Source organism: Phyllostomus hastatus, unplaced genomic scaffold (assembly GCF_019186645.2).
Source record: "Phyllostomus hastatus isolate PE091 unplaced genomic scaffold, TTU_PhHast_1.1 phas_contig_244, whole genome shotgun sequence".
Classification (NCBI taxonomy): Eukaryota; Metazoa; Chordata; class Mammalia; order Chiroptera; family Phyllostomidae; genus Phyllostomus; species Phyllostomus hastatus.
Genome location: NW_025333796.1, coordinates 2,563,684 through 2,589,721, shown reverse-complemented (window position 1 = coordinate 2,589,721; position 26,038 = coordinate 2,563,684).

Sequence of the window (26,038 nt, the reverse complement as noted above, 5' to 3'; positions counted from 1 at the left end):
AGGCGGATGCCGCACAGGCGTGCGCCGGTGGCTCTCCGGCAGGTGTCCCGCTGGCGCGTGAGAAAGGGCGATTTGCACCAGGTGCGTGGGGGGAGGTCGGAGGGAGGCGGGTGCTTCTCCTCCCGACAGGCAGAGCTGGGGCCTCGGCTTCCTGGTGGGCACGTCGCCCCCGGGTGCTCGTCGCACATGGGCCCGTGTCCGGTCCTTCCGCGTGGGAGCGAGGTCAGCGGCACTGTCACAGGGGTCCTGGGGACCGGTCAGCAGTGCAGCGGCTTGAGTTGGGGCAGGTGCCCCTCCCGTCCCCGGCGCCCAGTCCCACTGCTGTCGGCCACCTGGACGGGCCGCCGGGCCCGCCCCGCCCACCCAGCACGCCAGCGTTTAAACGCACATTCAAGTGCATTTAAGCGGAGTAAAATGTAAACTTTCCGTTCCTGCGTCACACCAGCCCCGTTTCAGGCGGGGACGGGGACGGGTCTGAGGCCGGGAATGTCTGTGCCCTCACGGGACACGCTGTGGGGCGGGCAGGTAACACAGGCCCCAGAACACGGGTGACGGGCTGGGAGACAGGGGAGGGAACGGACAGGCCAGGGTGCCGGGAGCCGGGGCCGCAGGCCGCCCCGCAGGGGTGCGCTTCCACCGCGAGCGTCTGCCCCCGGGGCTGTCCCGCGCCCTCGACGCCGGAAACCACCCCCTTCCCGGCCCCCTCAGCGCTGAGAGGCACCCCCAAGGCCGGGACCAGGTACTGATGCCTCGGACCCAGCGCCCAGCGCCGGGGCGGGTTTGTCACAGGGAGCTAATCCCCCGTCCGGTGGGTTGTTTTGTCTGCGGCCAGGTGTGGGCGGAGCACAGCCCGGACCCAGGTTCTGGGTCACCACCCATGAAACGCCCCGGAGCAGAGGGCGGGGGGCCCGAGGCAAAGAGCCGGGAGCACCCCACCCCCCCCAGCCCCCCGCTCGTGCTGACAGGGCAGACAGCTAGCTCCGGGCCCCAGACGCCCAGAGAGCGGCGACGAGGTGGAGCGACGGCCACCTGAGTGTGACTCGGGACCAGGAAGACCTGGCTCTCCGGACGATGTTGGGATCCGGGCGCTCGGTTTATGGCCGGAGGACGCCCCAGAAAGTGCGGGATTCGGCCCGTTCTGTGCCTGCAGGTCAGGGGCCGCAGTTCCCAAGCCACCGAGGTTGGGACCTGGTCGGCGGCCTGCTCAGGGGGACGGGCCCGTGGCCTGGAGTGGGGCAGCGGGGGCCCTGCCACCCCCTGTGGACGGCAGTGGACCGCCTTGTGCTGCGCGTCTCCAGGGCGGAGTCCCGGCTTCCGCCGCGCCCTGACCGGGAGGGCCGTCAGCGCCAGAGGGGCCCCCTGCCCAAGTTCCCGTGGAAACGGAGCTACAGGGGGCGCCACTGCGGACCGGAGATGGCTGATGACTCCCAGAAAATGGGCAGCCGGCGCGGCAAGGAGAGAGCGGAGACATCGCAGGCAGGGGCACCAGGGACACACGCATGTCACCCAGGGGGCCAACAACTTGACAACCGCGTGCGCGTTTTCATGCGTTTGTTGGACTTAACCCTCCAGCCCTGGTCGGTCGGCCTGGGGCGGCGACCACGAGAAATGCAGGGGGAGGGGGAGCTCCCTTCCCCGCGATGCCCGCCCCCAGAGGCCGGGGACTCCGACACCGCGCGGCTCCCGACGGTGCCCCCCCCCCACGGCCGTCCTCACGACCGCCCCGAGGTCCGTGCCGTCCGTCCCCAAGGTCTGGGCCACGCGCCGGAGGCGCCCTGCCCCAGGCTGCGTGGGCGGCCGCCACAGGCAAACCACAGGCCAGGGCTCGGGGAGAGCGCACGCCGGCCGCTCACGGTTCCGGGGCCGGTCGGCCGCGTCCAGGTCCCGGCAAAGCAGGGGGCGGCGTCCGGGGAGGGTCCGCTTCCCAAGGCCCCACGTCCAACGGCCTCGTCCCAGCGAAGGCCCTGCCGTCCCCACTGGCGTCCACGCGGCCAGCGGTCCCGCGGGCCGTGCCTCCAAGACGCGCTCCCGGCCGAGGCCCCGCCCCTGCTCCCGCCTGGGGGGGCCGGCTCACCAGCGCCCCCTTCCCTCCCCCATCTCGACGTCCCATCATCCCCCGAGGTCTGTCTTCGAACCCACAGCCCGCACCGGGCCCCTCTGCACTCCGGCGCCGTGCCTCGAGGCTGCTCCGACCGCCCCTCCCGCTCGGCCTGGGGAATCCACCACGGACCCACGGGACCGAAGGGCCCGCGTCCCCCACCCTCTCCTCCTTTGCCGGGACGAGTCCACTGCTCCTTTCGCACACCTGGCCCAGGTGTGTCCTCCGCCAGCTCCCTCACCTCCGGCCGCCTTGGCTGCGATGTCCCCTTCTCCGTCAGGCCTGCCTGCCCCCCCCGTCATGCCCCGGCACCCCCTTTCCCGGTCCCCCTCTCTCTCTACTGTCCACCATTCCACGTGCGCTGACTCAGTGTCTGCTCCACCACCCCCTGCCCCAGAACGTCAGCTCCTGAGAGGCTGAGCCTTTGCCCAGGGGGCCCCGAGTTCCCGGGGTGCCGTCTGGCCGGCGACGGGCATCCAGAAAGCCCTTCCGGCAAGAGGATGAGCTCCCACTGGCCCGTGGCTCAGGGTCAGACGCGTGGTCCCCACGTGGGCGAGGACAGAGGTCCCGGTCCCGCGGGCCAGGGGCTGGGGAGGGGCTGGATCGGCTGAGAGGGAGGACAGTCGGCCGGAACGGAGTGCGCATCCCCCTGTGACCCGGCGCCAGCCGTGCACACGCGTGGGGCGGGCTGTGCACCCCGGTTCACTTTCACTTCCAGGTCGACGTCCGGGAGAATCCGCACCAAACTGTCGGCCAGAGCTTCCTGGGACACGGGATTCTTTGGGAAGAGACGGAAAAGCAAAATTCCGAGCCCCCCCCACTCCGGCCCTTGGTGCGGTGACAGGGGGCACCCCTAAAACGGTTTGTTTCTGGGAGCCCGTTCTGGGGCGGAGGGCGGAGGGCCGCCCGTGGACACCCGAGTCTTCCTGCTCCTGCTGCAGCGTGGGGGCCTGTGCGGGGCGGGGGGGGGGGGGCGGTGCAGGCGCGGCCCCTGCCCCGGATTAGGTTAAGACAAGAACCGAAACACCCACCCCTACCGAGGTGTTTCCAGCCCAGCCAGATGGATGTGCCAGGATCTCCCAAAGGGGTTTGTTCTTGTGCGAGGGGCGGGGGGGGGGCCCGCGTGTGTGCAAAACTGGGGACCCTCGGAGGGTTTGGCTGAGCCGGACGGAGGAGGACACACGGGGACAGGGCCGGCCGCACCTGGACGCCCTCCCCCTCGGAAGCCCCCGGCGCCCTCATCCCCGGTGGTTCCACGAAGTCTCCCTCCGCGGCCACAAATCTTTAAATGCCTACTTCGCGTCTTCCGCTCGGAGAGAAGCTGTATTTGCTCATCTCCTCCATAAACATGTATTACAATCTCGGGGCTTTATCGCTCCGTGTACACAGAGTAATTACAGAAAGAATGGCGCATTATTTGCATATCTAGTATTTAAAGGGTTACTTATGTAATTATTGAATGTAACCGAGAGTAAGCTGTTTGGCTTCCTTTCATCGCGAGCCAAACATCGGGCTTTGCAAGGAATGCCTTTCAACTTCAGTCGCAGAGGCGCACGTGTTGATGTCGGGTTACCGCTCCAGCTTAAGTGAGTCAGACATGAAAGAATCTGCGACCGGGTTCCACGGGCGAGTTTCGCTTTGGACACTTACTTTTTTGTTGTTGTTAAGGAGACAAGTGCCTCTCGCCCTCGGTGGACGGGAGGATGTTGTCTCCGCGAGGAATCCGTGCACTCCCGGCTTTTAGACGGCGTCCGGTCGGTCCCCTCTCCCATGTGTTGTTTTAAGCTCCTGGGGTGACTAGCAAACCTCGCCACCGCCGCCCCCCGCACCTGGGACAGGTAAAGCAGCGAGGCCTCCGTCGCCACGCCTCAGACGCTGCTTTCCGACACGCACCGGCGAGGGGGGAGGGGGAGCGGCGGGGCGGAGGCGGTGCGGAGCCTCACACATGAAAGAGAGGGAGGGACGGGATGTTGTTTTTTCCGGAGGAGAAGAGCCGATGGGGCCCTGCCTTCTCCGGCCCGGGGCTCAGGTGATGAGCGTCTGCCGTGTCACAGGTGTGTTCCGTGGCCACGAGGCAGGGACGGCAGGGTTGGCCCGGGGGACAGGGGCCTGGGACGCGTCTCAGAGGGTCTGAGCCAGAGCCAGATGGGCCCGGAAACCCCTCTACTGTCCACGCGGAGAAGCTGGGGGTGGAGCTGGGGCTGGGCTGCAGCTGAAATCCACACGTGCACGTGCTCACCAAGCATGTGCATGCACACAGCTGCACGCACGCACCCATGCACATGTATGTGTGCACGTAGGCACATACATGCACACACACGAGGATGTGAACACACACGCACACTGTCGTACTCGCACATGCACCACACACAAGCACGTGTCACAGACACATGTGCACATGCAGGCACACGTGCACACATGTTTCCACAAAAGTGTGTGCATGTGTGCGGACACACATGCATGCACACGCACCAGCACATGTGCATGCTGGCACATGCGCCCAGGAACACATGCACATGCATGCTCACATGCACCAACATGCACAGGCATGTGCACACACACTGCTCTATGTAAAGTGTTCGGCGAGAACCTCTGGTCTAAGCGCCGGAGCGCCCACCGGGCAGGGTCGGGCGGGACGCGGCCGCGGCTCCGATGCGATCACCCCGCCTCTGGGGGCGGCCCTGCCTCAGGCCCCACACACGCCGTTAGGGGTGGTCAAGGGTCTCGCATCCGACCCATGGGAATGCAACAGCTTCCACAGCTGTCCCCAGTGGTCGGGGGCTTGCAGGGGGCGCGCCGTGGGCCGGGCGGCCAGCAGCCGTCTCGGGAGCCCCTCGAGCTCTCAGGCGCCAGCGGAAACGACCTTGGCCCCGGGGTGCGGGCACTGTCTGCGCGGCACTCACGCAACCTCCGTAATGACCTTCCGCATTTCCACGGTATTTTCCCTTCCTCCTCAGATGTGCCCGGGGGCATCCGGGCCCCGGGCTGTGTGGCTCCCCTGTGTCCGGTCCCCTTCCGACGAGGGTGGCCTCGGGGGTCAGACAGAGAGCACCGAGTCGTGGGTCAGGTGCCCTCGGGGGTCCTGGTGCGAGCCCCGTGACCCATGAGAGGAAAGGGTGACACTGCCCGGGTTCTAAGGTCCCCTGTGGCCCGAGAACGGTTCCTTCTTTTCTGCCGAGTGTGCCAGGCTCGTCCTCGCTGTGGGTTTCAGTCCTGGCTGCACTCGCGGGGTGGCGACCCTGGAGAGGGAGCCTCCCTCCCGGTTCCCCGCAGAGATGCGCCCTGAGACCTTTCCCAGCAGCGCGGGTGAGTCCAACGTGCGGCCGGGACGGAGAATCATGGCCGTGGAAGGTCAGCGAGGTGCTACTATTATTAAAATTATGGTATCGAGACACAGTGATGAACCCTGGCTGGTGTGGCTCCGTGGATTGAGTGCCGGCCTGTGAACCGAAAGGTCTCCGGTTCGATTCCCACGTGGGGCACGCGGGAGGCAACCACAGATTGATGCTTCTCTCCCTCTCTGCTTCCTTTCCCCCTCTCTAAGAATAAATGGATAAAGTCTTTTTTTAAAAGAAGGGAAGAAACAATGATGAAATTAGGACATCGTCTGCTACAGAGCCAGCGCGAGCCCTCGGGGACACGCAGCGGGTGGGTGAGCAGTGGGGGTCCAGGTGGACCTGGGGCTGGTGGGGTCTCTCCTCGGCCCCTCATCGGGTGGTCGGGCTGAGAGGCGGGCAGGTGGCCTGGGACGGACCCTCGTGCGGCCCACTGCCCTGCACACGGCGGCGGGCTGGCCGAGGAGCCACCCAGGAGCGGCCGGTGGGGTCCAGGGGTTCAGACGGAAGCCCTGCCGAGAGGCGGCCCCTCTCCTTCCCCGTCAGTGTCGCCGTGCTCACGAGGACCGCGTGAGATCCGCCGTGGCGCTCCTGCAGGGAGAGCTCCGCGAAGATCCTGTGGACACCCGGACCCCGCAGGGAGCCCACCCCTCTCCCGCTGTGGACAGCGCGGGAGGCTCCAGCCCCCGCCCCCACAGCTGCAGGAGCCCGGGTCACAGCCCTGGGAGGGCAGAGCCCCACCCCGGTGGTGGCACGGCCGGCCGGGAGAGGAGGGCTCCGTGGGCCCGGAGTGTGGGGCACAGCCCACACGGTCAGCCGCTTCGCTCTGTGGGCCCTGGGCTCACTGTCCAGGACATGGACGCTCTGGGTGTCATGGCCCCTGACCCCCGGCGGAACACCCAGCGACAGCTCTGGGTGTGTGGTGCAGAGGGTACCCTGGGCACACGCCAGCCGAGCGCCCCACGGAGGGGCTGAGGTGGCCGTCGAGAGGCCACACGGGGATGAAGTGTCTCGTGTGGGCGCCCTGACAGCAGGCAGACTCATCTGTCCCGGTGGGGAGACGGGCGCTCAAGGACGGGGAAGGAAAACCACCCAGTGCTCAGCCCGACCGGGGCTGCGGGCCTGGGCGTCCCCGTGCGTCTGACCTCCTCAGCGAGGAGCGCATCCCCTGCGTCCCCCAGACCCGCCTGCTGGGCCCAGTTTTGTTTCAGCAGCACCCCCAGGCGATGCCCGTGCAAACCGGCACCCGGCGGGGCGGCAGGCCGGAGCCCTGTGGCCAGCAGCTGCGAGGGGCAGAGGGCGACGCTGTCCACCTGCGGGAAGTGGCACAGACGCCGGCGAATCTGGGTCGCCTTGGCCGGGACCGGGAGACTCAGGTTCCGCAAGGAGGGGCAGGAAGGCGGGCGCAGCAGCAGCACTGGGGCCGCAGGATGGGGGCTCGTGGGGCCGGTTCGGCCGCCCTGCCCCGAGCAAGGCCCTGCATGTGGACACCGCAGACGGGGGAGGCCGCCGCTCCACCCGCCCAGGCCGACACACTGGGGCCCAGAGCGGGTTTGAGGCAGTGACTGTGCCTCGATACCTTTTCCCGCCAGACCCACGGCGACAAACGTCCCAGCCCGAGGTGCCAGCCCCGCACGTGGGCGTGCAGGGAGGGTGTTAGCGTCCTTGGGGGAGCCGTCCTGTGGCCCACGCTCGGGGGCGTCTCCTGCCGTGCGCGCCTGGGAGCCGCCCGCGTGAATCAATGCCCAGCACGACTGGAGTGTCCTGGCGACGGCCCGGCAGGTCCACGGGCGGGAGGAGGGGAACCTTGACGTCAGGGGCCGGCCGGGTGACGAGCGGACGGGGTCCCCACAGCGGCCCACGGGGTCGCCACTGGGGGAGGAGGCGGCCAGCCCCCGGGCAGTGACGTCGGCGCCCTGTGGTTCCACAGAAGCGGGTCCGTGAACCAGCAGAGGCAGCACTGACCGCCGTGGCCGGCGCAGTGGACGGTGACCCTGCGTCTCCGAGGGGACGGCCCGTGTCCTCTCCCCACTGCATCTGGGACCAGGTGACCGAAGAGGGGGGAGCCGGGAGAGGGTAGGGGTGGGGGGGGCCGCCCCCGGGTACCGCTCACCGGGTCAGCAGCCGCCGTGTCCAGGGAGCTGCGTGTCCTCGAGCTGTCCCACGCAGGACGACACGGAGAAGTCCCTTCTGGGTCGGGCCACGGCGCACCGTCCCCCAGAGGGGCCGGGTTTTGGGTGAACATCCCCCCCTGTCACTCCTAAGTGGGGGGCCCTTCTGAGCCCAGCCAACAGGCAGGCACCCCACGAGCTCCAAGTGTCGCCACGGCCGGCGTCAACACCAGCTCACTCAGGACCAAGAGGCCCTGAGCTTGCAGGAGGAGACCCTCGGTGGATCTGGAGTCGGGGTGCCCAGAACGCAGACCACCGTGCGGCTGCCGGGCGAGGGGCGAGAGACACTCGGGACGGGGGTCCCGCTGTCCTCCTTGGAAGGACCAAGGGGAGAAGCATCATCGAGTCGTCACGGGAGCTGGGAAGGCAGCGCAGCCCTTGGGGCTGAGAGGATGGGGCCGGCCTCAGGAGAGACCGCGGGTGGGGACCGCAGGACACCTAGCACTGACCCCTAGAGAATGGGAGTAGTTTTAAAACACCGGCACGCAAGCAGGGCCTGGGCTCTGGGGGTGTTGGCAAGAAGATAAACCAATCTGCCTTTGTTTGCCTGGGAAACGGTGAAAATAAACTCAGCGCCGTGTCCGTACCCGCATCAGACCAGAACGTGCTGCATGAGTGAGTGAGTGAGTGAGCCAATGGGTGAACATGTGAGCGAGTGAATGGATGAGTGACCGAGTGAAGGAATGAATGAGCGAAGGAAGGAATTAGCGAATGAGTGAGCGAATAAATGAATGAGTGAGTGAAGGAATGAATGAGTGAGTGAGTGAGTGAATGAGTGAGTGAGTGAAGGAATGAGTGAGTGAGCGAAGGAATAACGAATGAGTGACAGCACCCCTCCGCCGTCTCTGTGGAAACCAGGCTCCTAATCCCACAAGACGTCGGACTCAGTCTGCACGGGTGAAGGGTAGCTCATCGTTGAAAACCTGGTCTAACAGCCAGTGTGGCCAGCGTGGCTGGCGTTCGCTGACCCCCGTGAGCCCAGGGGCCATGCCGGGTGCCGAGGGGCATGTGTCCACGGGACGCCGGTGCCCACCCAGAAAGACGGCCCCTCCCCCCCATGGGGAGACGTCCACCGGCCTTTTCTCTCTGTTTCACTTTCACAGCCACCCTGCTGGTCTCAGCCCACCACAGGGATGTCGAACCCCCCGGCGGCCCCCAGCCCACAGCTGTAGTAAAAGTGACCCTGCAGAGGACGCAGGGCAGCAGGCACCAGCTCCTCGGGGACAGAGGTGGTGGCAGGACACTCCTGTGCTGTGTCTGATGTGAGCAGCTGTTCCCGAACCCTGGAGACGGGAAGGACCATGGGGTGGGGCCCGAGCACTGTCCTGGGTGGTTATGTGCAGGACCACCCCCCTCACTCTGGGTCCAGGTTCGGGGACAGCCTCACGCCCACCAGAGCGGAGAGCCAGGTGGGAGCCCAGGACCTGGGCCCCCGTAAGTGCCCCCATCATCCTGGAGGGCAGGTGTCGTTGTGGGCGAAGAGCTGAGGCTCAGGTGGCCAGCCGACTCCCTGGACGGCGCCCATCCTGCATGGCCAGGTGCCCAGCCCTGGCCCAGGACGCAGGCCCAGGAGGCAGGTCGTGGGGGGGGGAGGGGGCCCAGCTCGTGGCACACAGCGGGCGCTCACCCAGCACCGCGGACGGACTCGCGGGCTCCCCGGCCAGGACGGTGGCCGGCTGTGCCCTGCAGCCCCGGCTCCCGCTGCAGGGTGCCCGGGAGCTCGGTCCCTCGCCCCTGTCTGCCGTGCGCAGTGGCTGCGTCCCCGGCCTTTGAAGCCATGGGGGCAGGGGGGCCCTGCAGGCCCCGGGGTCTGCCTTCAAAGGCCCGGCACCGGGATTCCCCGGGACTGAGGGCCCCGGGGCAGGGGAGGGCAGCCGGGGAACTCCGGGAGCTGAGCGCCCTGAGAGAGGGGGTTCCCCCGGCACCAGGCTTCCCGGCTGGGGCCAGAACCACCCAAAGGTGCCCCAGGAGACGCCGCCCGGGGGCCCCCTCCCTGCTCACCCCCCTCATCCGTCACTGGTTCCCTCCCTCACCGGACACGCCGCGCCCCACCAGGTGGGCCCCTCCGCTCCGAGCTTCCTCCCCGAGCCTGGGCTCCAGCCCCCCGCTGCCTGTGGCCATGACATCCAGGGACAGAAGTCGTGGTCTCTCTGAGGGCTGACACAGGCCAGGTGTCAGGGCGCAGCCTCTGCCCAGTGACCGCCACCAGGCGCTGGTCACCGGCGCCACCACAGGCGTACCCCACCTGCGTGCCGTGCGTCCTGAGTGGCTCTGCTTCCCTCGACCACTGCCTTTGGGGCCCAGGGTCCCCGTGCTGGGGGGGCAGCACCCTGGCAGGGCTCAGAGGGGGACCCTGCAGGGCTGGGTCCCCGATATAAGGAGGTGCTATGTGGCCACAGTGAGCAGCGTGCACTCATCACCTGGAAAGTGTGACGTCCCGGTGTTGGGACGGGGCAGAGACTGGCGCCCCGGCCCACGGCCAGCGGGCGGGAAACACGCACCCGAGGAAGGGAGGCCAGGAAACCAGACGGCTCCGCGGCCTCGTCCACCGGTGGGTGCCCGCCCCCCCCCCCCACTGCACCAGCCGGGCGGGAGGGACCGGTCGGAGGTGTCGGCCGTCCCCCAGCCGCAGATCCCAGGCTGGCTCGGTTCCTCCTTTCAGTGCTGGAATTTAAACTCAATTTCAACTGTCCAACTTTTCTACAGGGGAGCTGTTTTACTTTTATGCATCCACCCACATCTACGCCCTCATTTATCCACCTTCCACCCACCCACCCATCCTCCGCCCATCCACCCATGTCCATCCATCTATCCATCCATCCTTCCATCCATCCACCCACCCACCCATCCTCCGCCCATTCACCCATGTCCATCCATCCATCCATCCTTCTATCCATTCACCCACGCCCATCTACCCTTCCATCCACCCACCCATCCATCCTTCCACCCACCCATCATTCACCCGTCCACCATCCATCCATCCATCCATCCACCCATGTCCATCTACCCATCCATCTATGCCAGTAATTTTCAACCTTTTTCATCTCATGGCACACATAAAATAATTACTAAAATTCGGGGGCACACCAAAAATATATTTCTTGCCAATCTGACAAAACAAGCAGGATCCATTCACACTGGACGGCTCTGGTTGCGTTGGCTGCCATCACCACTTTTTGACTGGACACCAAACAGTCAGGGGTGTAATGTCCTGAGAACTCCCGCCGCACACCGGGGCCCCGCGGCGCACGGACTGGAAATCGCATCTGCGCCGTAAAGCTCCATGCGGGGAGGTGGCCGTCCGGGGCACAGAGCCGTGGTCCCGGAGGGGCGTGGTTCCGGAGGATCTGCTGTGGGACGGCGTGGCCGGGGGACAACACCGCGCGTGCCCTTGAAACCCGCTCGGAGAGCGGAGCAGAGCTGTCGTCACCACAAACAAGAAGGTGGACACTAAACGAAGGCGGGTGTGTTAATCACCTTGCACACGTTTAGCACGTGAGGCGTGTGCCCGAGATGCACATGGTTGTCAGTGACACCTCAGCAAAGTGGAGCACGGTCAGAAGTGCCCACGGAGCCCGGCCCCCGGATCCCAAGGCCAGGTCCCCGAGGCAGAGGTGGCGTCACCGGTGGCAGAGGCGAGCAGTCCTGGAGGCCAGGCTGGCCCCGGGGTCGCCCTCCGCACCTCCTCCCGGTGGAGGTGAGACCCCCGACGCCCAGGCGTCCTGGCGAGCACAAGGGCGAAGTGACAGGTCCACCCGCAGCCGGCCGGGCGCGCGGCGGGGACTAGCAGCCCGTGAAACCTATTAGTCTGGAAATGAGCCCCGGCGACATAAATCAGGCGCTAATTGCAGGCTGCTGCCGAGGGCGGAGGGAGCCTCCCCGGCCCACCCGGCCCGCCGCTGCCACCGGGCACCTTCTCCTCGGGGACACGTCCGTCACGGGGGCCGGCGCTCGGCCACCCCCTCCCAGCGAGGCCGTCACCTTGATCACGGAGCGAGGACTTGGCGTCCCCTCGGAGCCTGCTTGCGTGCGTCCCCCCTAGTGACGTGGTGCGAGCTCCGTCTGGCCCTTCCCTGCACCACCACTGCTCCGAGGGGGGGCCGGCCCTCCTCACTAATTCTGACTCACTGGGACACGCAGCCAAGCTCTCGGGCGAGGACGCGGTGCCGTGAACGCCGGAGAGCCCGCGGAGGTCCCTGAGGACCACGGCGGGACGCGCCCCCCCCCGCCCCCCGTACGTGGGGACGATCCGGCGCTCGCGTCTGGAGCGGGGCTTTCGGGTTTGATGTCAGCCCCGTTAACACAGTAACGAAGTGGGCCAGGGGTGACAGACGGGTCCTGTCACTGCGCCCTGACTGCGCGCTGAGCCGTCTGACTCGGTCCTCAGCCCACCGGGAGGGGCCCCTGACTGTGTGCTCTTCGAAGACCGAAGCCTGGGCCGGGAGGGGCCGAGCGACCCGCCCACACCCCACGGCAGGGCAACAGGTGTGAGCGGGGGTCGGCGCCAATTCCGTGCTCTGCGCCCGGGACCCTGACTGCGCCCCGGAGGAGGACGCCCGCTCTGAGACACACCAGCGGGTGCCCCCTGCAACCCGGGGCAGGTCTGCCGTGGTGAACGCCGCTCCGGCGGGTCCCCTGGGCAGAACTGGGCAGAGCCTCACTGCACAAAGCCTCACTGCCCGTTTCCAGTCCACGCCCGGGAGGGGGGGGACGTGCTGCTTCTCGCAGACAGGGGACAAGTGCCCCCGGTGGCACAGGACACGGGCGGGGGGGGGAGCAGGGCGAGGGACCGTCCGGTCTTCACACAGGCCTCCCCCCACCCGACCTGAGCCCTGAACTGCGGGCGGGGCCTGAGGGCGGGGCACACCCCTCTGGCTCGGTGCCCTCCGGCCAATCGCTGCTGCCCGAGCTCCCCGTGCGGCCTGCACCCCGGCTCCTGCCCCTGGGAGCCGAGGGGGGCAGCAGCGCTCACCTTGTGGGGGCGTCACGGCCCCGCCACCACCGGGCAGAGCCAGTGCAGCGTCTGGGTGGCTCTGGTGCACGTCAGCACAGCGCTGGGTCCCCGGCGAGCTCGGACCTGGAGACTCGAACGTGGACCCGCCTTCTGTTCACGGACCTGAAGCTGGGACTGTGGTGACCAGGGAGGGCAGAATACGGGGGGTGGGGGGAGGGGGGTGACAAGAGCTGGGACCTGGCACGTGGACGGGGAGCCCCTGGGTGCAGGGGGAGATTATCGGAGGGGAACTCCACTTCCGAAGGAAAACGTTCGTGTCCTCCCAGGGGGCGCAGGGGGTGGCGTGGGGTGACGCAAGCACCCAGGGCAGCGAGTCCGCTGTCACCGCTGAGGGACGGGAAGTGAGTTGGCAGGAGAGTGGGGCTTCCTGCGTCCCGCCGCGCGCTCGTGGAAGACGCCACGAACGGAGACGGCGCCCCTTCCCGCCGTGACGAGAAGGGGCGGGGGCATCTGGACAGGGACAGGCTGGCTGACAGGCCTGGGTTTGCTCTCATGGGACTTAAAACGGATTTGCTTACAGTTTTCTCTAGATGGCAGATTCAGAGACGTGTTTCTATCTGCGTTCTGCTGCAATGCACCTGCATTACGTGCATAATTTTTTAAATTTAACGTGAAATCATCCCACTGCTTCAGTGGATGGGGCTGGAGCTGGGGAAAAACATGCTCTTGGAAAGTTAAACCGTGAAATGTGCAGACGAATCACAACAGAGTCCTTCGGGTCCCCTAACCAGACAGAGGTGTCCTGGGGCCAGGGGGACCCCTGTGTGACTCAGGGAAGTGGGAGGCCGGCCCCTTCCTGGCTCCGAACGGCTTCACCGAGCCTCAGGAGGGTGCCTGTCCCTCTAGGTCCCCTGCTGCTTCAGGAGGGACCCTTGTTTCAGAAGGATCCCCCGTTGTGATGCCAGCTGGGTACCCGAAAGTGTGGGCGGGCCCCTCCTGGCCCATCTGCCCTGAGGCTGGGGCAGGAATGACAGAGCTGTGCCCCCCCGGCAAGACACACCCACACAAACATGCATTAAACACACAAAACACGTGTGTATGAGTCATGTGCACACAGGGGAACATGTCTGGATATGTACACACCTACACACAAACATGCATAACCATGCACGTATAAGCATGCGTGTGTGCACACACATACAAACAGGCACGTGCATGAACACGTGCATGTGCACCCACACATGCACATGAATGCACAGACGTGCACATATAAACATACACACAAACGTGCACACACATGTCTGCAGCTGCTCAGAACCCCAACACTCAGAAAGCTGGGGTCCCCCCAGGTATCGGGACGCAGGGAGCCGGTCAAACGTGCAATGCAATCGACGCCGCTGGGCGACCGCAGGCCTCGGGCCCAGGGCCGGACAGAGCGACCGGAAGAGCAAGTCAGCTAATGCCAAGAGCTCGCTGGTCAGCCGGGCGGTTTTTGCCGGGAACCGCGGTCTCTCTGCGAAGCAGCAGTTACGGAGAGACCCCCGAGAGCCTGCGACTTGAGCCTGGCACCACGGTGTCGACCCCTCTGCAGGGTGGGGCTCAGCCCTGCCCCTGAGAACTCTGGTGGAGTGTGCACTGCAGAGGACACCGCCGGCTGGACGGCCGCCGCCCCGGGGCAGCGCCGCGCCCGGGAGGAAGACAGACAGCACGCTGCCGGTCTGCGGGCCGTGGGCAGGCCTGAGGTCACAGAGCACAGCCCGAGGGTCGCCCTCCACGGAGAGCCTGCGCAGGACCTCCACCCAGCGGAGACTGCCTGGGAAGGAGGAGCTGGGCAGGACGCAGAGAGCAGACAGGGAGCAGCTGGTCCTCACTCCCGGGGCGACACGGGCCCGAGGACAGAGCTCCCTGGGAACGGGGACGGAAAAGCCCGCGGCCGGCAGGAGCCCGAACGTGCTCTCCGCCCCCTGGACCCCGGGGTGGGGGCAGCCTTCCCGACGCCGCAGGAGGGGGCGTCCCACTGGACAATCCAGAGACTGGGGAGCAACGTTCAGCTCAAGGAAAGGAAACTTCAGGCGCAGTTGTAAAAAGCGTTAGCTGCCCTAATCATCTGCTTTTCCCGAGCGTGTTTCCTCCGCCAGAAAGTCCGTCGATAGACCGTCTCGGAGACCAAGGAGCCCTCCCCGGGCGGGGCCCGCCCGCAGGGAGGTTCGGCCGGAGTTTCTTCCTCCGCGCCCCGGCCGAGCGCGGGGCGCCGGCACTCGTGTGTCCTGCGCAGGTCCCTGGGGCCTCAGCGGGCGCGGGGATCTCCCCCGCTGGGCTGGGCTGGGCTGGGTCAAACCAGCGCTTGGGGAAGCTTAGTGCCCGTGTGCCGCTGGGCACTGCCGGGCACCCCCCGGCGCACTGAGGGGAGAGGAAGGCCAGGCGCGGTGCTGGCTGGGTGCTGAGCGCCGTCCGCACGTCCTTTGTGACGGTCGGGTCGCTGGCCCACTTTTACAGAAGGTGCAGTAGGAGTCCTGAGCCGGCGAGCCCGCGAGCACTCGTGGGAGCTGGGTTAGAGCCCAGGGTTCCGCCTTCACCCCCCACCCCCCGTGGGTCCCACCCACCGGGCCCTTGTCCCGGGTCACCGTTCACTCAGCTCCATGCAAGGAGGGGACCTGCCCCCAATAAATATCCTGCACCCTGGCGGCTCCTAGGGAGAGAGGTGGGTTCACACCTTCTACGTGTGTAAGGTTAATCTGCGTCTGGTGTGTGCGTGTGTACGTGCGTGTGTGTGTGTACACAGGGGTGTGGGTGCATACCCCCGGGAAGGGGTTCGAGGGCGGACATCAGAGGTCAGGAACGCCGGGCCTGATTCCCGTCGCCCGCGCCTCTCCGGGAACGCAGCCACCGGATGACGGCATGATGAGCCTCTGGCCCTCGGCCAAGAAACGACCTCCGTCTTCTCCTTGAGACTCGGGGACAAACGCGCTGAGTCACAGAGCCTTGCCGGGAAGGCCGGCGCGCGGAGGTCGTCCCGGTGCGGGCGGGCGGGAGGGACTCCGGGGGACAGACGCCCCCGCCCCCGCCCCCGCAGGCAGCGGTGGCCTCAGGCAAGTCCAGTCCAGCTGGAGCTCCGGCCGAGAGGCTGGAGTGGCGGGGGGGGGGCGTGCAGGGGGGGCACTTGGGGCAGATCCCTTCAATCCCCCCCCCCGAGTGTGGAGTCCTACCCCTGCAGCCCAGGGGTTTCGTGGTCTCGGCAGAGATGCCCGTGGGTCCAGATCTGCACACCGTGAGGTTCCCCGTGGGATTCAGCCCGGGTCAGCGCACTGAGCCCGGCATCCGGGCCAGGCTCACCGGTTTCGTCCCTGTTTCCGTGAAATTTAAGCTCAGCTGGGCGGGCGCCCTGGATGCTGCCGCCTTCCTACACCAGGCAGCCCTACCGGGGCCCGATCCAACCCGCAGCCTGTGGTTTAAATAAAGTTTTATTGGGACAGCCACAGGCATCCAGTCGGGTGTCCGCGGCAGCTGCGCTCACTGTGCTGTGCAGTGCGGCGCAGTTTCCATAGCGACCGCCTCACCCGCCGAAGTGTTCAGTGTCCCGCCCCTCGCGAAGCTCCACCCCTCATGAGGCCCCGCCCCCCGTTCAGGGGAAGGGTGCCGCGTGCAGAGCTGTGCTGGAGGTTGCCTGGGCGTCCACGGCCCATGGGCTCCACTCGGGAGCCTCTGCCCTAGGTCGGCGATTTTCTGCCTTTCTCCCCTCGTAGCAGAGCAACTTGTGGCTAAGGTTCTGCCGCACACCGAAAGCAAGTTTATACTTTTTGCCAATCTGATAAAAAAAAAATAGGTATAGTTTAGAGTGTTCACGCCGGCTATGGCTGTGCTGTGTCTGTTTTATTGGACAGACTCAGGGAAGAGAGGTCGGCGCCCCTGACTGAATAGGCAGGTACTGCAGTTTTTAAATTTTTTTCTTTTTTAAAAGATTTTATTTATTTATTTTTAGAGGGGGGAAGGGAGGGAGAAAGAGAGGGAGAGAAACGTCAATGTGTGAGAGAGAAACATTAATTGATTGCCTCTAGAGCGCCCCCTACTGGGGACCTGGCCCGCAACCCAGGCCTGTGCCCTGACTGGGAATCAAACCGGCGACCCTTTGGCTTGCAGGCTGGTGCTCAATCCACTGAGCCACACCAGCCATGGCAAGATCTTTAAAATTAAATAAAAGAGCCCTGGCTGGCATAGCTCAGTGGATTGAGCGCGGGCTGCGAACCAAAGCATCGCCGGCTCGATTCCCAGTCAGGGCACATGCCTGGGTTGCAGGCCATGACCCCCAGCAACCGCACATTGATGTTTTTTTCTCTCTCTCTCTTTCTCCCTCCCTTCCCTCTCTAAAAATAAATAAATAAAATCTAAAAAAAAAAAAGCTCAGTCCCCTTCAGCAGGTCCCAGCAGCCTGACACTCTGCATGGCTGACAAGCCGTCGAGGGCGGTGATGCGCCGGCCTGTGGACCACAGCGGGGTCGTGAGGATCGAATCGTGAGGGCTGCCAGACCGGGTGTCCTGGAGGAACCGGGTTCCGGCCGCAGGGCGGTCACTCTGCACTTCCAGAAGCGGTTTGCTTCCAGCGAGAGGGGTGAGGAGGCAGAAGTCCTGTGTCCAAACACTCCCCGCTCCACTGGGCGCCACGGCGGTGTCTGCCAGCCGGTCCTCAGAGGTGGCCCCTGGCCCTGGAGGGACGCCGGAGACAGTGCAGCTGACCAGCCCCCAGGGCCGGGCGGGAGCCTGGTCTCGGGACCGGCTTCGCTCGCAACCAGGACACCTTCGGTGGCCCTGCCCCAGAGCCCCTCAGAAAGCCAGCCCGGATCCACAGGGCTCCACGTGACCCTCGGGTCCTCCCCTCCGTGGGGCACCTTGAGCCCACGTCAGGGTTCGATCCCAGGTCAGGGCCCCTGTAAGGACCGACCAACGAAGGCACGAATGAGTGGGACCACAGATCAGTGTCTCCCCCTCTTTCCCTTCCTCCCCCACCCCCATTCCTCTCTGTCTAAAAATCGGTCAATAAAACATCAATAAAAACTCCAGAAAAAAAAAGTCCCACCATCGGCCCCTATGTATCCCCCCGGGAGAACTGCCCGCTGAGGGGTCGGCTCGGGCCGACAGAGCCCCGGATGTCATGACAAGGAGCAACTCTCTGCCGTCTGGCTCCTGCCGAGGGGGCAGATGGGACCCGCAGGCGCGGGCGCTGCCCCTCAGGACTGGGGGGGCACGTGTCACTGTGTGGGCTTTGCTGCTGTCATCACTGATGATGCCACCGAGTGTGGGTGACAGAGGCGGCCGGACCGTCCTGAAAACGGGAAGCCTTTTTCTGGGAACCGCTAACGACGGCCCGGGCCACCGTTCCCGGCTGGTTCTCTAGCGGGTCCTCCGTGGTCCCGCGTTACAGAAACGTCTGGAAGCCCCCGGAAGGGATGCCGCGTGTCCTGGGCGGTCAGACAGAGCACAGGACACCCCGTGAAATCTGAATTTCAGGCAGAGAGAAGTTTTTCACACGACCCCAAGATCCCATGGGCTACGTACACCAAAAAACAGTGTTTGTTATCTAGAATATTTCGAAATGACCCAAAGGACGCCGCGGCGTCTCCCCGGGACCCCAGGGAGCCCGTCTGCTCGCGGTTACACGGGATAGCCGGCAGCACAGAGCGCCCCCCGACGGCCAGGGCCGGAAAGGCAGGAAGGTTCGCTCGAGACTCCTGTTTGGCATTTAGACTCGTCTCCGCTTGGAAGCACGAAGACAACCGACCTTCAAGGGCAAATACCGCTATTTGAATCCTTCACTTCCCAGACGCTCGAGAGAAGCGATGACCTAAAAATAGGCACCAAGTGCTGTTGCGGAAGCAAAAAACGCTGCTCGCTTCCCAGACGAGGACCTTGGGGTTTTCAGCCGTGCCTCCCGCCACCGGCCCACACGGTCTGCAGCCCTCCCGGGCCCACCCCGACCCTCCAGCCGGAGCCGGGCCTCACCAGGACGCTGCCAGCCCTCGGGCCGCCTGGTCCCTGGTCCCCGGCCACCAGGAACTCATCTCACTCACGTCTCCCACGTTCCCCGAGTTCGCCACCCTCCCCCCAGCCCAGTCACGGCCACGGCCACGGCCACGGCCACTGCCACGGCCACTGCCCCCGTGTAAGGGCGACGCCAGCCTGGACCCCGGCACCGCCCCCCAGCCTCCCCGGGGTCTCCCTCCGCCCACGGCTGCCCTGTGAGCACCGGGTCCGCTTCCTGGGGCTCAAGGTGTCCCGGGGCCCCCCGTCCTCCCAGACCCTTTCTGCTCACACTCCAAGGGCCCGCAGCGACCACACAGACACCCCCCCCACTGGGAGGCAGGCAGGCACACGCACGAACCCTGCCCCCCGCCCCAGCCCCCGCGGCCCCCCACTCCTCGGCCCCCCCACTCTGTGGCCCTGCTCTGGGGGGACAGAGCCCTCGCTGTTTGTCTCCTTCTCCCCCTCCCCCCCCGCCCCCGGCCCCGGGCAGGCGTCCTCCTGGTAACTGCCGGTGCGCCAAGAAGGAGCTGACCAGGGCACCTCGGGACGTCCGCGACAGTGATAACTTAATAAACTCTGTTCCCCCAGGATGCTCTTTTAGGGAGGCCTAATCACCTTATCCGGGGAAGCGGATCAGCGGGGAGGTGCCTCTGCGGGGGCCGCTCCGAAGCCCTGCCCTTCGCCCCCACTCCCCCCGCCCCCAACCCCGGCCAGGCCAGGCCCGCTCTGGGCCCTCCGCGCCTGGCGAGGCTCCTCCGCTCCCCCGCTCCCTCGCAGGTTTGGCTGCGCCCTCACAGGGATGACGGGCGAGGTCGCAGGGTCAGCGGCTCCCCCCAGACGACACCCACGTCCACGACACCAGTGGAAGGGGAGGGGCTGCACGTCTGAGTTACTCTGGGGACAGGAAGACGGACTTGGGTCCCAGCCTTCGGGGCTTGAGCCAGAAGCCTCCCTCCTCCCTGCTCTCAAGGGCCTCAGGGTCCGGGCGGAGAACCTGTCCCGACCTTCAGGAAACAGCAAAACGCCGCCCTCAGTCCGGCCAACCACATCCCCGGTCAGCGATTGGAGAAGACTAATTCCCACTCCTCCCTGGGGCGGAGCGGGCTCAATTTTGTCACCGCTGAAGAGAGTTAGGTAGCAGGCTTTTCCCAGAGGGCGGGGCGTGGGGGAGGGTTGGCCCCAGAGGCGTCGGACTCACCCACATCACCCCAGGGGACCCCGCTGCGGGACCCCAAGTCCGGGGCTCACGTGACTGACCGTCCAGAGCTCACTGCTGGGAACGGAGACCGTCTTGGCTTCCGTTTACCTTTAAGAGGATTCTCCAGCCATGATCTATTTTAAAATAACCCCCCTAGTTTGGAGCAGTTTTAGATGTACAGAAAAAGTTGCAAAGGTGGTACAGAAAGGTCCCAGCACTGGCCCCTCACCCAGCATCTCCCCACGGTGCCCATGACCCCCGGGGTCGAGACGGCGGGCGGGGGGGGGCTCTCTCCCCGTCTCTCCCAGCAGACCACGGCTCCAGGGTCTGCCCACGGATGCCCTCCCCTCGGCCCGGAAGCCCCGGCCTGCCAGCATTCCGGAACCCACAGACACCCGGACCCTCCCCGCCCAAAGCCACATTACACCTTCACCACATTCTCGGGGGCCGCCGGCGTCTCATGGGCTGACTCATTCATTAGGATCCAAGACGCGCTCATTAATCACGGCGATCATTCGTCTCAAAAAGCCACTCGTGCTTCCCCAGCGCCTGTGACCAGGAGACCACAGGTTTGGGTTCCAGAGAACCCCCGGCCCGCCCTGGACAGTGGTCCACACGCCCCAGTGCTGACCCTTTAAACCCAGGCGGGAGACCCGATAGGAGATGAGGAGGGTGTTCTGCACCGGAGCCCCGGGTCTCCTCCCCGCTCTCTCTGGCCGCGTGGGGAGAGAGCGGAGACGCGGCGGGCCGCGGGCATGTGCGGACGGATTTACCGGCGGGGGCGCGTTCGTGTCTCCGGAACGCGCTGGGTCCGGATGGGGGAGACGGCCCCTGGGGGGCCGGGGCCTGTGGCGGTGGGAAGTCTGAGGCAAGCAGAGCAAAAAAAGACACTTGCAAATTCTAATGCAATTTTTTTTTAGGACAGGAAGTCTTTTCTTACGCCAGGCATTAATCTTAGCGGTAACAAGCTATGTCAACAAAAATACTTCTGGAAGCATGGGTGCAAGGAAGTTGGGAAGGTGGGGGTGGTTCGGGGCTCAGCGGGGCGGGGGGGGGGCCGCCAGTGAGCCCGGTCCGGCTCATCCTTCCTCATTTCCCCAAACAGGCCGCTCCCGTCCTCGTCCTTGGGGAGTCCCAGCTCCCCTTCCCAGGGAGACAACCCACGGCGGGGAGTGCAGGGTGCCGGTGGGAGGGGGAACTGTGTGGGGTGGACGGGGTGTCCACGCCGCGGGAGCAGCAAGCTGGGGAGCGGGGCTCAGAGACGCCATCCCGTGGCTCCGGCAGCGCCCCAGGCTCACGGGCGTTCGCTAGGCTTCCGGTGGGGAGAGGTCAAGTAAGGTCACGGCTGCCGCCTTCCCAACACCAGCACGGCCCTCCCATTAGCAAAACGCCTTCCACGCGGGACACCCGAGGGGGGTGCAGCCCAAGGAGAACCCCCTTTCCGCCCAACGCCCCAGAGGGGCCAGCGGTGTGCGTGTGGCCGGCTCCACATGGACGGCCTCAGACTGAGGGCATCTCCTCGCCCGGGGGTCCGGGAGGCCACCCTCTCAGCCAGCAGGACACCCCCCCCCCGCCGGGCACATAACCCCCGGACTCCACGTAAGTACTCCAGCCGGGGCAGCTGGTCACTCTCCCACCCCACTCCGCAAGAGACGGTTCCCAGTCGGCCGGACCAGCACCAGCAACCGGGTCGTTCTGAGCCACGTGTTGTCACCCGTGTCTGTCCGTGGGCCACGCGTTGTCACCCGTGTCTGTCTGTGGAGACTCGCACGTGCCGGCACTGGGCGGAGGGTGGGGTTAGGGCGGTGACCCCGAGGCACTCGGCAGACCCTGGGTTAGCAGTGGCACGGGCCCCCGTGTGTGACCGGGCCACCTTCGCCTCTCCTCCGGCTCCGCGCTGTGGGGCTGCGGTCCCCACGGGACTGGGGGCCCCTCACACCCAGGCCCTGCTCACGGCATGGAAACAGCCTCAGAGGGCAGGGGGAGCCCCGGAGCCCAGCCCCCTGCCCCCAGCACGCGAGCGGGGCGGAGACCCCATGCCTGGAGGGTTCCCGGCCTCCCTCCCCAGGGAGAGGAGTGAGCTGCTGCCCCTCCTCATCAGAGGGGGACAGGGTGTGCAGAGGTTTTGCCCTGGAGGAAGAGATGGGCCCTCGGGAACAGAGGGCTCAGTAGGTCCTCCCAAGGAAACTGACTTCGTTTTTGTTTTTGTTTTTATCCTCACCTGAGGACATGGGTTGGTTTTGTTTTTTGGGTTTTTTTTTTTTATTTTTGAGAAAAGGAAGGGAGAGAGAAAAAGAGTGAGAGAGAGAGAGAGAGAGAGAGGAAGAGATAGGAATCGAACCTGCAACCTTTTGGTGTACAGGACAATGTTCCAACCCACAGAGCCACCCGGCCAGGGCAGAACTGACTTTATTTGGAACAGGGCACGAGGAAGTTCCACCCAAGGGTGCTGTCAAAAACAATGGAGACTTTTGTGGTGAAAAACATTAATTCAGAGGAGGCTGGTGGCTCGTGAATCCAGCGAGCTGACCTGGAGACCAGCTTGTAGCTTAGCAGAGAGAAGCAGTGACGGAGACACCTGGGAGGCTTCCTGGGCTCGGGGTGACACTCAGAGACAGCCCCGAGGGCTCACAGTGCAGAAGGGCAGGAAGGTGACTGAATGTGACCAGGGAGCCACTCACGCCCAGGAGCTTTGTCAAAGAGCGATAGGGCACTGAGCCGGCATCAGAGGGAGCTGCAGCTGAGTGTGGTAACAGCAGAAGAAGACGATGTCATAGAGAGACCGGGAAAGAGCCAGCCAGAGAGAGAGCCCTGGGACAGCCACCGTCCCCTCAGGGTGACGAGACCCATGTCACATGCCTGGGAGTGACCTCAGCCACGTCACCCAAGCAGTCAATAAGCCAACAATGCCCAGCCCTGCAGACGGAAGAACCAGCATCCACGGCTGCTACGATGTATTGTCTAACATGTCCGGTGTTCGCCAAAAAAGGAAACAGGAAGGTGTGACCCACATGCAGGGGAAAACCAGGCACAGAAACTGCCGCGGGAAGGGCTCAGATGTCGGACCCAACAAAGACTTCAAAGCAGCCACTGTAAGCACGCTCAGAGAGCGAAAGGAACCCACAGTGAAATAGAGGCATGCACCACGACAGTCTCTTACTGGATAGAGAATGTCCATAAAGAAATAAAAATTATTTTAAAAAAAATGGAAAATCTGGAGTGGAAAAGAACAATGACCAAACTAGAAAATTCACTGAGGGATTTCCGTAGTAGATTGGAGCTGGCAGAAGGAAGAACTGGAAGGCAGGTTCGAAATAGTCACGTACTCTAAAGAGAAAAGAACCAAGACAATGGATGATGGCTCAGAAATTCAGGTCACGTCCACTCTGCCCACACGTGCATTGTGGGGGTACAAGGGAGAGAGGAGGAAGGAGCAGAAAAAGATTCAAAAAACAATGGCTGAAAACTTCCCCAAGTCAACAGAAAAAGGTTCGTCTGCACACCTAAGAACTCGGCCATCTCCACAACCTCCAGGTAGGGTAAATGCAAAGACAGCCACAGCAGACACATCACAGCAGAAGCACTGGGAGGCAGAGAGCCTCGGAATCAGCGAGAGAACCCGGGACCTCCAGCCAGACTAACAGCGGACTTCTCGGCAGAAACGATGGAGGCCAGAAGGCAGTGGGTGGCAGATCCCAAACCCTGAAAGGAAATAACTCCTCACTGAGAGGCTCTCTGGCAAACTTGGGCAGAAAGGAGAAACAGACATTTCCAGATAAACAGAAGCAGAAGGAGTTGTTGCTGGTAGACCCATCTTACAAGAAAGGCTAAGGAGAGTTCTTCAGACGAGAAGCAAACGATTCCAGATGGTCATTCGCATTCACATTTAAAAAAAAGACTGTTGGTAAAGATAATTATGTAAGTAATTATATAAGACCGTATAGTTGCGTGTATCTTCTCCTGTCTTACATAACTTAAAAGGCAATCATGTAAAATATTTATAGAATTGGACTGTTGGGCCTATAACCTGGAAGTGAAAAATATTTAACAACGGCAGCGTGAAGGAGGCGAGTGGGGGTGCACCGATGTTGGAACGAGAAAACAACACTGAGTCGTAACTTGAACATAGCGAGAGAATGAGAAACGGTAAGTAAGACGGACACAACAAACATCAAAGATACACACGTAAGTGTGTACCTTTGTACACACTTACACGCTGGTGTGGCTCAGTGGACTGAGGGCTGGCCAGTGAACTGAAACGTCGCCGGTTCGATTCCCAGTCAAGGCACAGGCCTGGGTTGTGGGCCAGGTCCCTAGGAGGGGGTGTGCAAGAGGCAACCGATCAATATTTTTGTTTGCACATTGATATTTCTCTCCCTACTTTTTCCTTCCCTTTCCCTCTCTCTAAAAAATAAATAAAAATTTAAAGAAATACATACTTTGCTTCTTTCTTCATCAGCTGCTTTAAAAGATGCACAATTCTATAACAATAATTATAACAATGTAGGATCGGATGTGTAACCTATATAAATATGTATAATAATAACAGCACAAAAAGGAGAGTAACATCTCGCTGAATCTGGGGTGTATACATGAAGTGGATTCTCAGTTAGTGTGCGTACGGTAAGCCTAGAGCGTCCACTAAGGACACAGTTTAGAAATGTATGTTGAAAAAAATCACTACAGAAATTATAGTGGGAGACGAGCAAACATCCACTCGGTGCAAAAGAAAGCAGTGAGGGGGAAACTCAGGGAGAAAAAGGGCCCAAGCACATGGAAAACAACCAAAATCTACCCACATCAAAACTAACACTAAGTGTGAATGGATTAACAGTCTCGTCAAAACACTGCGACCGTCCAGCTGGATTCAAACCAACAGCGAACCGTCCCGCCCACAGGAGAAAACGTCAGATCCCAAGGTGCCAATGGGCTAAGAATAAGGGTGGAAACCCAAACACCATGCAAACAACAATCACGAAAATCCCGAGTGATTTTACTAACATCAGATCAAATAAACAAAAACAAAAAAGTTACTAGACATGCAAGGGACACTTTATAATGATGAAAAGGTCAGTCCATTGGGACATATGGAAGTTATCAACTTTTATGCCCCAAAATACATGAAACAAAACCCAGCAGAACTGAAGCAAAAAATAGACAATGCCACCATAGCAGCCGGAGACTCCCGGTACTCCACTTTCAAGAATGGGCAGGACCAGGCGGACCCACAGGTGAGCTGGAAGGAACCACACTGCAGAGTGGAACTCACAGAAATCTGCAGACTTCCCCCTCAACATTCCTTGTCGGGCTCACGCGGAATATTCCCCCAGACAGACCACCTACGAGGCCGTAACGCAGGCCCAAGTAAGTGTTAAAGGGCATGCGTCACACAAAGCATGTTCTCAAATGTTACTGCAACGAAATCCAATACCGATAGCAGAAAGAAATTTGGAACGTTTAAAAATATGTAGCTATGAAACAATAGAATCCTGAACAACAAATGAGTAAGAGAAAAAAAATTCCAAAGGAAATGAGGAAGTACTTTGAGGTGAACGGGAAAATCCTCATCAAAATACTAGCAAACAGAATCCAATGACTTAGAAAAAACAATGGTACCTCAGGGCCCCGTGGGACTCACCCTGGGGGTTACAGTTGGCCCAGCATGTGCCCGCAGCCGACGTCACACTCCATGTTCACAGGAAACGGACCGCACGACTGTCTCCCTGGGCCCAGAGACAGCAGGAGACAAAGTTCAACGCCCCTTCAGGATAACTCGGTGGACAACGCAGTGGAAACACAGGGGACCTGCTCGCGCCGACATGGGACATCTGGACTCCCAGCGGGCGTCACGCTCAGTGGGGAAAGGCCAGGAGCCTCTCCGGTAAAATCAGGAGCGAGACTAGGAAGGTGTCCCCACTCACGGTGTCTCTTCAGCACAGTACGGGGGTTTCCAGCTGGAGCAACCAGGCAAAAAAATAAAAATAAAAATAAAAATAAAAAGGAATCCAGATCAGAAAGAACGTCAAACTATCTCTTTGTCACAGATGACGTGGTCTTGTGTGTAGAAAACTTGGCGATGCCACTCAAAGTGAGTCGGAACTAATAAGTTCAGCCACGTTGCAAAGCACAGACTCAGCACACCCAAGTCCATTGTAGTTGTGCATGTTATCCATGAGCAAATCAAAACGTGAGATTTAAAAACCGATCTCCCTTATAAGAGCATTAAAAGAGTAAAATTCTTGGGGATCAAGTGAAGAAAATAAGTAC